Raw genomic sequence first — 12953 nt, 5'->3', positions numbered from 1 at the left:
ATCTAAGGAAAGGTGAGGAGAACTGGGGCAATTCCATTAAAAAAAGACAATGCAGGGTATATAAGTCCGTCATACCTCTGGAGAAGAAAAACACATAGTTGGGTTGTAGAGCTTTGTTTGCTAATCAACCGAATGTAGTTGTAAGGCAGGGGTGTGTGTGTGTGCGTGCGTGCGTGCGTGTGTGTGTGTGTGTGTGTGTGTGTTGAAGGGAGGGGCTTGCCATTCTATTTCATAGCCAGGAGAAAGATGAGCCTCTTCCCATATCTTTTGCTCTGTGGCAAGTTACTGATCTACAAGGAACTTTTATTTGACAAGGACATTGCCGAAAAAAAAAAACGGGAAGTTTGTGTTCATCTCTGCTGAGAGGTGGAGTCAAAGAGATGGGCTTTATGACAGACACCCTGATCGTGCAACCAAACTATGAAATGGCCTCGTACATGCAACACACATTTGCTGCACCTCCCCAGTGTGCTGCCCAGATATTACCAGGCAGAGTGTTTTATGGGCAGCATTTTAGAGTTAGGCAGGCAGAGGGAGTGTCTTTGTGGGTGTTGCCTTTACCAGTCCTTGGATTGTTCTGGGACAGGCATGGCTTTTTCCTCTAAAGTAACTGATCGCGTGTAAAGAAGGAGTCTCCTCAGTAAGACGGGTTAAACCAAACCCAACCTATGACAATCATCTCAATTGGAACACATAGCGACCCTATACAAATACCCGTAGGGTTTCCAAGTTTGTAACTCTTTTGGGGGGTCAACTACCATATCCTTCTCTTTCAGAAGCACTACAGACTTGACCGTTGTGTTAGCAGCTGAATGCTTAATCACTGTGCCCATTTTGTTTGCTGAGCCGCCCTCAAAACACTGAACCGGTTTTCTGGGTACCAAGTATGTCCACTTCTATATCTGGCATAGGGTGTTTTCTCCAAGTTGATAGGAGGTGCAAATCAGCTACTAGGGGTTTGGCAGAGTCAGTATGAAAACTGTGAGGGTGTGTGAAATTTGAACCAGAGTAGAACAATTCCAAGACACTTCCTAGGGATTCCTGGTATATAATATGCAAATGATAGTCAAGATATATAACTGTGTCTCTGTTCTTGGTTCTGTCATTACCTGGTGTGGCCATAAAGGAGAAATCTGGTCTCCTGCTATTTTGAGCATCTAGTGTGAATGACAGGAGATAAGTCACATGCTAATGAACCCTGGTGGTGTAGTAGTTAAGCACCATGGTGCCCGGCTATCAAAGGATATAGCATCTGGGGTCTTAAAGGTTTGAAGATAAACAGGGGGCCATCTAGCTAAGAAATAACAAAGCCCACATGGAAAAAGCACACCAGCCTACACCGACATGATCGCTGAAGACAAACCGGGTGCATAAGCACATGCGAACATGTTTTCTTGATGTGCACTCACCCTTTACATACAACTCTCTTATACATACGTGTTTCTGTGGATTTGTTTCTCGAATGCACCCAGACTAACATAAGCAGCGTGGAACGCATTTAAGAAGCCTAGACAAGGGCAGGGCAGGATATTCGGAGGGACTGGGTCCAGAATTAGAGAGGAAGGAGCCCTGGTGGCAAAACCGGCTGCTAGTTCCCTGTCCCAAGGGGGACAATGAGACTGCTGGCTCCCATGAAGATTTACAGTCTTGAAAACTCCATATAGGCTCACTGTGGTTGGAATCCACTGGACGGCAGTGACCTTTTGGGATTGAAGGTGGAAGCCACCAATGACTTCCTGCCATTGAGCCAAGGAGCCTCCGGAGAGTGTGTGAACTTCTGGAAGGCAGTGAACAACCTCTGCACATCTGCTTTTCGTGCTGCCCAAGTCATGCCCTTGGCCTTTGCTTAAACATATTCATCCAGAAGTGAACCATCACAGCTGCTCCCTCGGGAAGTGGGGGCTGAGCTCTCTGGTTCCACTCTGTCAGCATTTCTTGTCCGGGTACCTCCCCTCTGACCCGGCACAGGCAATGTGCTTTGGGAAGCAGTGCTCCCTGGGTAGTGGGTGTGATTTGCCTCCTCTGGCCTAACATGATGAATGCTGAGAGGGGGTGGATACTAGGGGGTTAAACTCCCTGAACTTTACCTAGCCCAGGGGAAAACTTATTATTTAAAGTAAGTTTTAGACAGAATCTTTAGAAAGATAAATGGTTAACTTTATGTACACAATTACTCCCCAACACATAGGCTCAACCTCATAGGCTGTGGATGACCTTGAGCAGGTGCTCAGTCACAATGGGTTTCTATCAGGATTAAGAGTTCAGCTCTCTCAACTCTCCAACTGGTTATTAGCACCATAGTCTCGTTTCTATTTATGTATTTACTTTGTTTTTAGGGGGAAAAGACTCCCAATTCAACTATATTTTATTAGGAACTCCTTTGCTAAGTTTTACACAAGAAAAAGGCACAAACTGCTGTTCTGGATGAAGGAGAGCATCCGCATGAGGCCACAATGGTGTCAGAAGGACCCACAGCCACATTTACTTAAATAAAATGACACCCATTCTGTCCTGCTGACTCTGACTCATAGTGACTCTGTGTAGGGATCCTGAAGTTGCTACCTTTACAGGAAGCAATAACCTCATCTTTTTCCTGTGGAATGACTAGTGGCTTTGTACCAGCAACCTTGCTCTTAATAGTCCAACACTATCCAGCATTACCACCTGGGTTCCTGAAAACTTAAATAAGACATAGAAAACAAACAACTTTGTCACAAAATTGTGACTGAAGACAGATCAATTCATGGCGTTGTAGGAGGGCCTGTGAGAGCATGAGCGGGACCTTCATTGGGATGTGCACACTACCGTATATCGTGGAGTCTGGCCCGGGGAGTGGACGCAAGCACACTGCCTGAGGGACAAGCTTTCCACTGCCAGTCAGCAGTAGGAAAGAACTCAATGGCGGCTGAATCTGTGGCCCCTCAAAATGGATGTAGGGTCTCCACATAGACTCTCACTGTGAGCCACGGCCTATTGCTCAAAATTTAAGCTCAAATACGACTTAAACGCCAAACATTCTGTTTCCTTAAAATAGGGTACTGCCGGGATCAGCTAGAAGTCTGCATGACCTATCAGATCTCAACGCCAATCTCAAATCACTTCACATGATCCATTCTACCAGTCATGTCAAGGACAACTAGAGGTCTGCATGAGCGAGCCCAAATCACCTCCTCACTTACCCATTCCAGAGGCTGTGCCTGTATAACCTATCGACTAGCACATTCCCATATGCCGTGGTTATGAAACCAACCATCATGCTGGAATAAGGACCAATCACGATGCAAGGGTCAGGGTCAATGGGAAAGCAAAATAGGGGCTGAGGGGAGCCAAGAGGGGTCCCTTCACTCAATCCCTAAACCTGATCTAATGTCACTAGACTGGGGTCTTACTCACATCTCAAGGGCACCGATTCATGATTGAAGTGAATTGTGCTTATTAAATCATTGTTCTGCTTGCTGTCCTGCTGTGCTGCATCCTCTTCTTGCTTTTTTGTGCATGGCTCCCTCTGTTGTGGTGACAAATGGCTTGAGAGGGATTTGACATAGGGAGAAAGCCTACCCACATCAACTGTCACCAGAAGCAGACACTAAGTCCATTTCTCTCATCTCACAGAACTATGCACACCAGACACTGGTAGGGCTGCCTGGAAGGGGAACCCTTAGTGCAGTGGTTCTCAACCTGTGGGTTGCGACCCCTTTGGGAGTCATATGACCCTTTCACAGGGCTCACCCAATTCATAACTGTAGCAAAATTACAGTGATGAAGTAGCAAGAAAATCATTTAATGGTTGGGGGAGGGGGGCATCACCACAACAAGAGGACCTGTATTAGGAAGGTTGAGAACCACTGCCCGAGTGTGTTTAGGACTTTGCTGCCCTCAAGGTCATCAGACATTCCTGAAGGCAGAGGCACTGCAGGAAGCCCTTCTGGGAAATGCCCCGAAGACAGGTCTCAACCAACTCCACCCTCACCCTCCGAGATCCTAATCATAGGATGCGTGGAAATGCTCCCTGCCACTTCGAAGACTGTAAGTCCATGGGAGCAGAAAGCCTCCTCTTTCTCCCTTGGAGTGGTGGCTGGTGAGTTCAAACTGCTCACTTTCTGGCTAACATAACCCACAGACCAGCTACCCCTGAGCTCAGTTTGGTTTGCCGCAAAGCACACATTGTTTGGAACCTTCTGAAATAGCTATGCACATGTGCAGGTTGGGGGGATTTCGCACAAGATGCAGTTTTCCACCCTCTCTTGGCAAAAATAATTTTTTCAAAAGGCTTGTATTCTCTTCTGGATCTGAGTAGCAGCTACTCTCATGAAGTCATAGCACATACATTCATGCTACAGTCCTCCCAAATCCCTAATGTCTTACGCCGAGTCTGCTCCATGCTTTTCTGTGTCCTACATGGCAGCTGTAGGCACCCAAGGCATGGGCCCTGCAGCCTGGGTCCAAATCTCTCCTTCCCACTTCCTCACTGTGTGATCCTAGGCTCATGACTTTATCATCCTGTGCCACTGATTTTTCATCTGTAAAATGAGGCCAGAATAGAGTCCACACATAGGCTTGTTAATTGGAATAATTGAATTATTATACACAAAAATGCTTAGAATGGTGCTTGGCATCTTGCAAATACTATTAGGTGGTTTAGCATAGGGACTGGGTCATCCATTACATATGCTCAGGTTCAAACTTCCGGCCAGGAAGGGGTGGTACACCTAGGTGGGCATTACACCTGGATTGGCCCATCTGGGCCAGATGTTTCAGCTTTTCCCAGAGATCCTACACAGTCGCCATTATAGCTGAGAGGTAACAGGGTCTGTGACCATGGCCAAGATGGCACCCACCAGTCCAAACATGTGGAAGGGCGCTGCCTAGGGAGCTGGGTGAAGAGGCCTGGGAGTTAGCCCTGCCTGGTCCCAGGAGCCAAAAGTTTCCCTTTTCCCCTCCATTCCCTTTGCCTTTCTCCTGGTTTTTCAAACAAGCTGAAATAGCCCTATAATGCCAAGCACAAAATTGTCATGATTCTTAATGAAAACGTATCTGGTACCCAAATTATAAAAGTGACAATTTGATCACATTTCAAAAACACTGAAAATGTTATGCTTTTAAAATATATTTTGAATGCCATATATATTGATAACTATGAAAGTAAAGAATAAAAACCAAAAAAAAATTTTCCTAAATTTAAAACTTGAGGCGTTATAGGGCTAGTGTTCTTCCAGATGTGGTTTGTTCCTTGTTACAGGCTGGTTTTCCGTTGGCCAGGCTTAGGCCAATGGCGTTCGGAAGCCTAGGCAGAGTCACTGTTACCTTTAGGCTTTCAGCGATGCTGCTTCAGGCACTTTTGGGGACAGCTCTTACTTAATACACAGCTCCTCTGCCATGATGTTCCAGCCAGAAATTCCAATTTCCCTTGAGGTTCCCTGAGCTGCCACGTGTCCCTTCCCTTCAGAGATTTGAGCGTCAGCCCCGCCAGCAGGCGTCTTGGAGGGCCTTGGGGCCATCCCAAGCAGTGGTCCTCCTAGCCTGTTGTCCAGAAAAATGGTTGGACCTAAAGGTCGCCCTCGGCGACTGGTCCTTGACCCCTTTCCTCGGGCTGAGGCATGAGATTCAGGGCAACCCATGGGTGCGCTCTCAAGTGGGGGTTATTGACCTGGAGGCAGCAAGCTGTCAATCGCCTCCTTGTTTTGTGCTTTCTAGATGGGACTTAGCAGCTTGATGCTCAGGAATTGCCCCCTTGCATGAATCCTGTCCAATTGGGTTAGAGTTGATACAGAGAGGCTGGGCAAACAAAAGCTGATAGATTCACTTTGCAAGTCTATTTGGCCACAGTATCGTTTTGAGAAAGGAGAATGGTGGGCAGAGAATGGGACGCTTTCCCTTCGAACCGTGATTCACCGGGAACAGTTCGGTAGATTGCCGGGAAAGTGGGCGGAGATGCCAGAACTTAGAGCATTTCTCCTCTCGAGGAGCAGTAGGAGACCTTCATCCCCAGTGCACCCAGGAACCCCTAAGGCAGGCGTCCTCAAACTGTGGTCCATGGGGCACATGTGGCGCGATGCCATTTATCCCACCCTCGGGGTGTTTTTGCTGCCACTGCCTGTCCTGCTTAGCAGCCGAATCGTGCAGTGTGCATAGGAATTTGTTCATAGGTTTTTTGAAAACCAGAGTCTGGCCATCCAACGGTCGGAGAGACAATGAACTGGCCCCCTGTGTAAACAATTTGAGGACCCCTGCCCTAAGGGATCCTGGACTTCAGGTCACTATTCTCCCAGCCCTGAACCCTCCCTGAACATTCTACCCCTAGTAGAGGCACCAGGGCCATTTGGTCCCCGAGAAAATTAAAATGGAACCCGAGAAAATTAAAAATGACACAGGCAGTTACTCTACTTTTGATCCCGGTTGACTCCGCCTGTAGCATCCCAATATTACAATTTAACCCTATAACGCCGAGCATGACCTTTCCCTAACATTTAATGAAATGAATATAAATGTATATATATTGATAACTATGAAAGTAATGAATGAACACGAAATTTTTTTTTTGTCCAAAAATTTAAAAGTGAGGCGTTATAGGGTTAAAAAGAAGGATGGTTCTTATCAGAGGGGCCAATGCCTTAGGATCATAAGTGAAGCGGTGATCCCACTGCACCCAGTAGTGCCCAAACCCTGGACCCCCCTAGGGGAAATTGTGAATGCTTTTACCCTGTTGCCTGTACTTAGAATGAACAAACACACACGCCTGATAATCCTAAGATTTTTACTCACTTCCTGTGATACTCACCTACTTTCAAGGGCACTCCCACCTCACAATCCTAGCCTTGTCTCAGTTAAACTGTTCACCCTTTTGTGCGTTTGTTGGTTTTTCCAGAAGTTCTCAAGTTACCAAAGCCCCTAATCCAAGTGTGCTAGCTCCAGGACCACCATCTCCGGGAACACTTCAACCTTATCCATCCTAGCGCTGAATGGACAACCCCTCCCAGCAGAGCAGAAAGGGTGTGGACCCAAAGCCCCACTTCGCCCCTTTTGCCAGCAGAAAGTAGCTAGAGATGTCGTCGCCCAGTACCCCAAAGATTTGGGTCCATATCTCTTCAAGGTTGAAATGTTAGGTAGCTAGCATAGGGACTGGGGTGTCCATTACACATGCTCAGAGGGCCCAGTTAGCGGCCCAGGAAGGAGTGGCACACTGTGCGGGCTCAGAGGTCCAGGTTTCCGGCCAGGAAGGGCAGGTCCACCTGGGTGGGCGCTGCACCTGCATCGACCCACCTAGGCCAAGTATATTCAATTCAGCCACTAGGATTGACCAGGGTTGCCCACCACACATCCCTAACTCTCCTAAACCTCATTTGGATCACAAACCAGGCTTTGGCGTGAATTCTTTCTCACGCACAACCAAGGACCGAGGGATATCTGTCCCCAGAGAGATCTGACCAACCCAGGAAGGCTCTTTGGAGGCAGCAGGAGTGGACGTGAGCAGCTGGTGGATACTGTTCAGATGCATGGCTTTCTGCTTGGAAGGGTTTTTAGTCTCAGCTGACAGGATCGGAGGAGGTAGTATGTCTGGATCACATAGTATCCATGTCCACAAATGGGCTGCCCATTCCAAAGTCCTGACAGTGCCTTTGGAAAACACTGTGCTTTGGAATGTCACTCCTTGCCGAGGGCAGTGGGAGGGGCTGGGACCCAGGTATGCTGCCCCTTACTCCCAGTTGCCGGTTTCTGGATCCTGATTATATCTCTCACAGGATCAGTTAGTGGGCTTGTTGTCTGCCTCAGGCTTTGTTCACCGAGGTCCTCCAGCTAGGTGGTGGTGTGTGTGCATGAGCAGAGGCTTCCTGCCAATCCCCCATGAGTTGAAGAGCTCCCCTGGTGTGGGCTCCGTGAAAGAGGTGCCCCAGACAGCAGGACTACCCAGGAGGGTGGGCCCTGCAGGAACCGGAGGGCCATTCCCCCTGTGGAATGACCTCAGAGCCCCGCCTCTCTCACTGTCCAGCTGCCGGGGCTGTGGACCCTAAGCATCATGCCTCACACAGGAATAGACACAGGGTGAGGCGACTGCAGCACCTGCTTTTGCTGGTTTAATCCAGCCTGAGATCATCCTAGCATCAGCCCTCTGCCAGGGTCTTTTTTTTCTCCCCTTTTATAGGGGCTCATACAACAATAACCACAATACGTGCAAACATCACTGATATAAGGCACATTTGTACATTCATTGCCTTCATTATTCTCAAAATATCTTCTCTTCACCCAAGCCCCTGGCCTCAGCTCTTCATTCCCCCTCCCCCCATTCTCACTACCCCTCCTCATAAATCCTTCATCATTTACTAATTATTATTTTGTCATATCTTGCACTGTCTGATGTTCCCCTTCACCCCCTTTTCTTTTGAGGTTTTATGTAGATCCTTGTCATCGGTTCCCTGGTGCCAGCCTACCCTCCCTCCACCCTCCCAGCATCCCCATTCATAACACTGGTCCTAAAGGGCTCATCCACCTTGAATTCCCTGTGTTTCTAGTTCCTATCTGTCCCAGTGTACATTCTCTGGTCTAGTCAGATTTGTAAGTTATAATTGGGATCTTGATAGTGAGGGGAGGAAGCATTGAGGAGCTAGAGGAAAGTTGTGTTTCACCGTTGCTGTCTAGTACCCTGTGTAGGCTTGTCGCTTCCCCAAGACCTTACTTAAGGGAATGTCCAGTGTACTGCAAATGGGCTTTGGCTCTCTACCCAGCATTCCCTGCTCATTCACAATGAGATTTTTTTGTGCTGATGATGCCTGATCCCTTTGACACCTCATGATCGCACAGGCTGGTATGCTTATTCCATGTGGGCTCTGTTGTTTCTGAGCTACATGGCCGCTTGCTTACCCTTCAGGCCTTTAAGACCTCAGACGCCATATCTTTTGATAGCAGGGCACCATTAGCTTTCTTGACCACATTTGCTTATGCAACCACTTAGACTTCAGGGAACGTGTCGGGAAGGTGAGCATCATAGAATGCCAATGTAATAGAACAAGTTATTCTTGCAATGAGACAGTACTTGAGTGGAGGCCCAAAGGCCATCTGCTACCTTAATAGGAAACCTATAAAGATATGGACATAGGTGTATTTCCCCATGCTCACAGATAAATATATTTACATCTGTGTGTGCCTTTCTTTAGACCTCTATAACTGGCCCGTGCTTCCTAGGTCGCTCTGTTATACCCTTTCATTTCCCTCTTGTGCCCACTGCCATACTCAGACTTCATTTGGGTTTCAGTAAATCCTCTTGGTTCCTTCACCCTTGATCACGACCTACCAGGATTCCTACAACGCCCTCACCTCGGATTTGCATCCACTTGTTGTTCCCTTGTCTCTGGGTTTCTTAACATCACTCCCTTTCCCCCCAACTCCCTCTTTCCCGTGGCCCTCCACCGAAGCGTTGGTCCCCGTTTTCTCTCCTGCAGACTGTGCATCCAGCATCCCTTTTTAGACATACAGTAGAGGTAATAACATGCACAAACACAAGAGAGAGCAAAAGCAAGCACCAAAAGAAAGAAAACAGCCAAAATCCAATGACCATTAAAGAAAACACAACTCATCAAGAAAGGAAAGCTCGTAGTTAGTTCACGGACTGTTTGTTGGCCCTTAGCAGTGTTTTCCAGTCCAGTCTGTGTGGGCACCAAGTCCTGCCCCCAAAGTCCTCCTTTGGCATTCCCTGGGACCTTGTTGCTCCACTTCCTTGCTCCTCTGCTGCACCCCCTTAGTGCTATGCCTCGGTGTGGCGGGATCCGTTCCCGCACTGTGTATCCAGTGTTGTCCCTTCTAAGGCTATGGGTCTTTGAGGGACGTCGTGTCTCATCTTGGGCTGGCCATGTGGTCTTCTGTGTGGACTGTCTTCTCTGAGTGGGAACATCATCCTCAAGGCCTGGTGGGCCAGGATGTGCTCCACTCTCCCCATTCGTCTGCTCCGTGTTCTCCATCAGATATGTCCCTCTCCCAGAGCTGCAGATTCAGTGCCATCCTATGAAAAAACATATTCGGGCATGGGATGGGGGCACGGGGGGGGGAGGATCTGCTCAGATCTTTTGAGGGTCCAGGAGAGGGTGACTGCTCAGCTGGGCACAGGCATGTGGGGCTCTGAGCTCTGGCTCCAGACACTGGTTGGGAATGTGGCTTTGTTGTTAACCAGTTGTGTTCCTGTGGGTCAGTACCTGTGTCTTTTTGAGTGAGTTTTCTCATCTGGAAAGTAAAGGTATTCCATGGTCTAGTGTCCCATGTCACTAAGTGATCAAGAGGGGTTAACCAGAACCTGATTCAAACCATGTGCACATGTCTGGTGCATTCTAGATCTGGGGTGGCGATTCAGAACCCAGGACAATGATAATGTCCAAGAGGTGATATAGGTGGCTTCGTTTTGAAACGGGAAGCCCACTGTGGAGGTTTTGTCCTTCCGCTGATGGCCACTTCAACTCCTGCTAAAAGAGTTTCATTGGCTCAACAGCCGAGCCGGGAGCCAGTGCCATGAAAACCATGTGGCTAACTGGGACATATGGCAGAGAGACATTTTTTACCTTGATGGCTTGGGAAGCCCCCCAATCTCCATGCAAACCTTCTGGTGTGAGTACTTTGGAAGCAATCATAGGCTGACAGTAATTCCAATCTTTCCTTTGACAATGTGTCCGTTCTCTTTTTTGAACCTGAGAAGATGGCCCCTGTGTCCTCCAAGACTTTTCCTGGCTGGCCCCTGACTTGGACAATTAGCACGGGATCCTGGGGGCCAGTGAAACAGAGCCCTGACACATTCCTTCAGATTCCTCAAGCGTTATTGTCTCTCGCTTGGGTTTTTCTAGGCGAGGACGAGGCCCGTCCTCTCTAGTGGAGGTTTGTCTCTCTCTCCTGGGGTTTTCAATGCAATGATTTTTCCAATGTCTGTTTCTTGTGTAGTAGGCACCTGGATCCTTCCTTCCTCTGGGCTTGGTGGTGCCACAGGTCATTCGCTCCGTGAGTGGTCCATGATCTCTTTTCCTGAGTCTCTGGTGTGTCTCATGGCAATTCCTACTATTTTAGCTATTTCTTTGTCTCTGTCGTGGTAGGGTCATCTGTGTTGTGATACACCCACTAAGATATTTCTACCAAATCATGAAGTTTGTTCCCTTCAAATGCTTCCCATTTCTTTTCCATGTCTGAGGCGGGCTGAGTAATAAAGGCAATACTTATTTCCCTCTTGTTCTCGGGGGCCTCTGGGTCCTTGGGGGTACAAAGACCGCAGGCTTCCATCAGCCACTCTAAAAAGGCAGGCAGGCAGACAGACATTCTCTTGTAGGCGCCTGACAATTCTCACTGACCTTAGATAAATGCATAGGTTTCCTAGCTGTCCCGCAGAGGCCCTGCAAGAGAAACTGGTGATACCTGACTAAGCCCTCGGGGCCTTACTGGGAGTTTGGTTCCCACATTATTCGTGGAGTGGTAAAAAGTGTTTCTCTCCAGTGGAGAGTGCCCACTGGCTGACCATCAGGTTTATTGACTGCTTTCTGGGCCTCTCTCTTGAAGGGCTCCCGTTCTTCTGTTGTGAACAGCACCTGGAGAAGTGGCTGGCACTTGTCTGAGGTGGGCTGATGCATGTGGAAAAGGTAGTCTAGCAAAGAAATCAGACCTTGTGGTTTCTCAGACAGGGGGTTTTGTTTATTCCAATTATGCAATCCCTGGGAAAAAAAGGTGACATAGACCCAAAAAGGGACTCGGGGGGTTTTCCCCAGGTGTTTGGGCTGCTTGCCTTAAGCAGAGAATGCTGCTGACCTGTGATCCTTTTTGGGGGGTGGAGAGTACATGCCAGTCCTAGTGCACTTGTTGGGGGGTGACTTTAAAATGGGTGGTATTTCTCTTTCTTTGGCCCCCCATGAACTGATAGGCAGGCAGCGGTCACAATGGGTCTTAAGCCAGCTCTCCCGCTCCGGAGTCATCCTGCAAAGTGGGATAAAGACGACGGGGATGGGGAGGGGAGGGGAGGGACGGCCTCCACTTTGGTGGCTTTAGGAACTGGAACCGGTTGTCTTTCCTGGTCATGCCATGTTTCGTGAAATCTTGGAGAAAAGAACCCATTCTGTCGGGGGAGGGAATAATTCTTTTATATATGCTGGCTTACTAGTGGCCCTGTCAAGTCATACATCAATTTTATCTAACCCTGACCCTGACCCTGACCCTAACACTAACCCTAAACCTAACCCTAACCCCCTAACCCTAACTCTAACCCCCTAACCCTAACCCCCTAACCCTAACCCCCTAACCCTAACCCCCTAACCCTAACCCCCAAACCCTAACCCCCTAACCCTAACCCCCTAACCTAACCCCCTAACCCTAACCCCCTAACCCTAACCCCCTAACCCACTAACCCCCTAACCCCCTAACCCTAACCCCCTAACCCAAACCCCCTAGCCCCCTAACCCCCTTACCCCCTAACCCCCTAACCCCATAACCCCTTAACCCCCTAACCCCCTAACCCTCTAACCCACTAACCCCCTAGCCCCCTAGCCCCCTAGCCCCCTAGCCCTAGCCCCCTAGCCCTAACCCCCTAACCCTAACCCCCTAACACTAACCCCCTAAACCCCTAACCCACTAACCCCCGAACCCTCTAACACTAACCCCCTAAACCCCTAACCCACTAACCCCCGAACCCTCTAACTCCATAACCCCATAACCCCCTAACCCCCTAACCCCCTAACCCCCTAACTCCCTAACCCTCTAACCCCCTAACCCCCTAGCCCTAACCCCCTAGCCCTAACGCCCTAGCCCTAACGCCCTAGCCCTATCGCCCTAGCCCTAACGCCCTAGCCCTAACGCCCTAGCCCTAACCCTAACCCTAACCCTAACCCTTACCCTTACCCTTACCCTTACCCTTACCCTTACCCTTACCCTTACCCAGCAGAAGACCTCACCAGAAAGCCAGCCTTTGGTGGTGGTGGTGGTGGTGAGCCATTTTCAGTATA

The sequence above is a fragment of the Tenrec ecaudatus genome, chromosome 11 (genome assembly GCF_050624435.1).
Source record: "Tenrec ecaudatus isolate mTenEca1 chromosome 11, mTenEca1.hap1, whole genome shotgun sequence".
In the NCBI taxonomy this organism is placed as follows: Eukaryota; Metazoa; Chordata; class Mammalia; order Afrosoricida; family Tenrecidae; genus Tenrec; species Tenrec ecaudatus.
The sequence above is the reverse complement of the archived record's forward strand: the minus strand, read 5'-3'. Positions refer to the sequence as shown.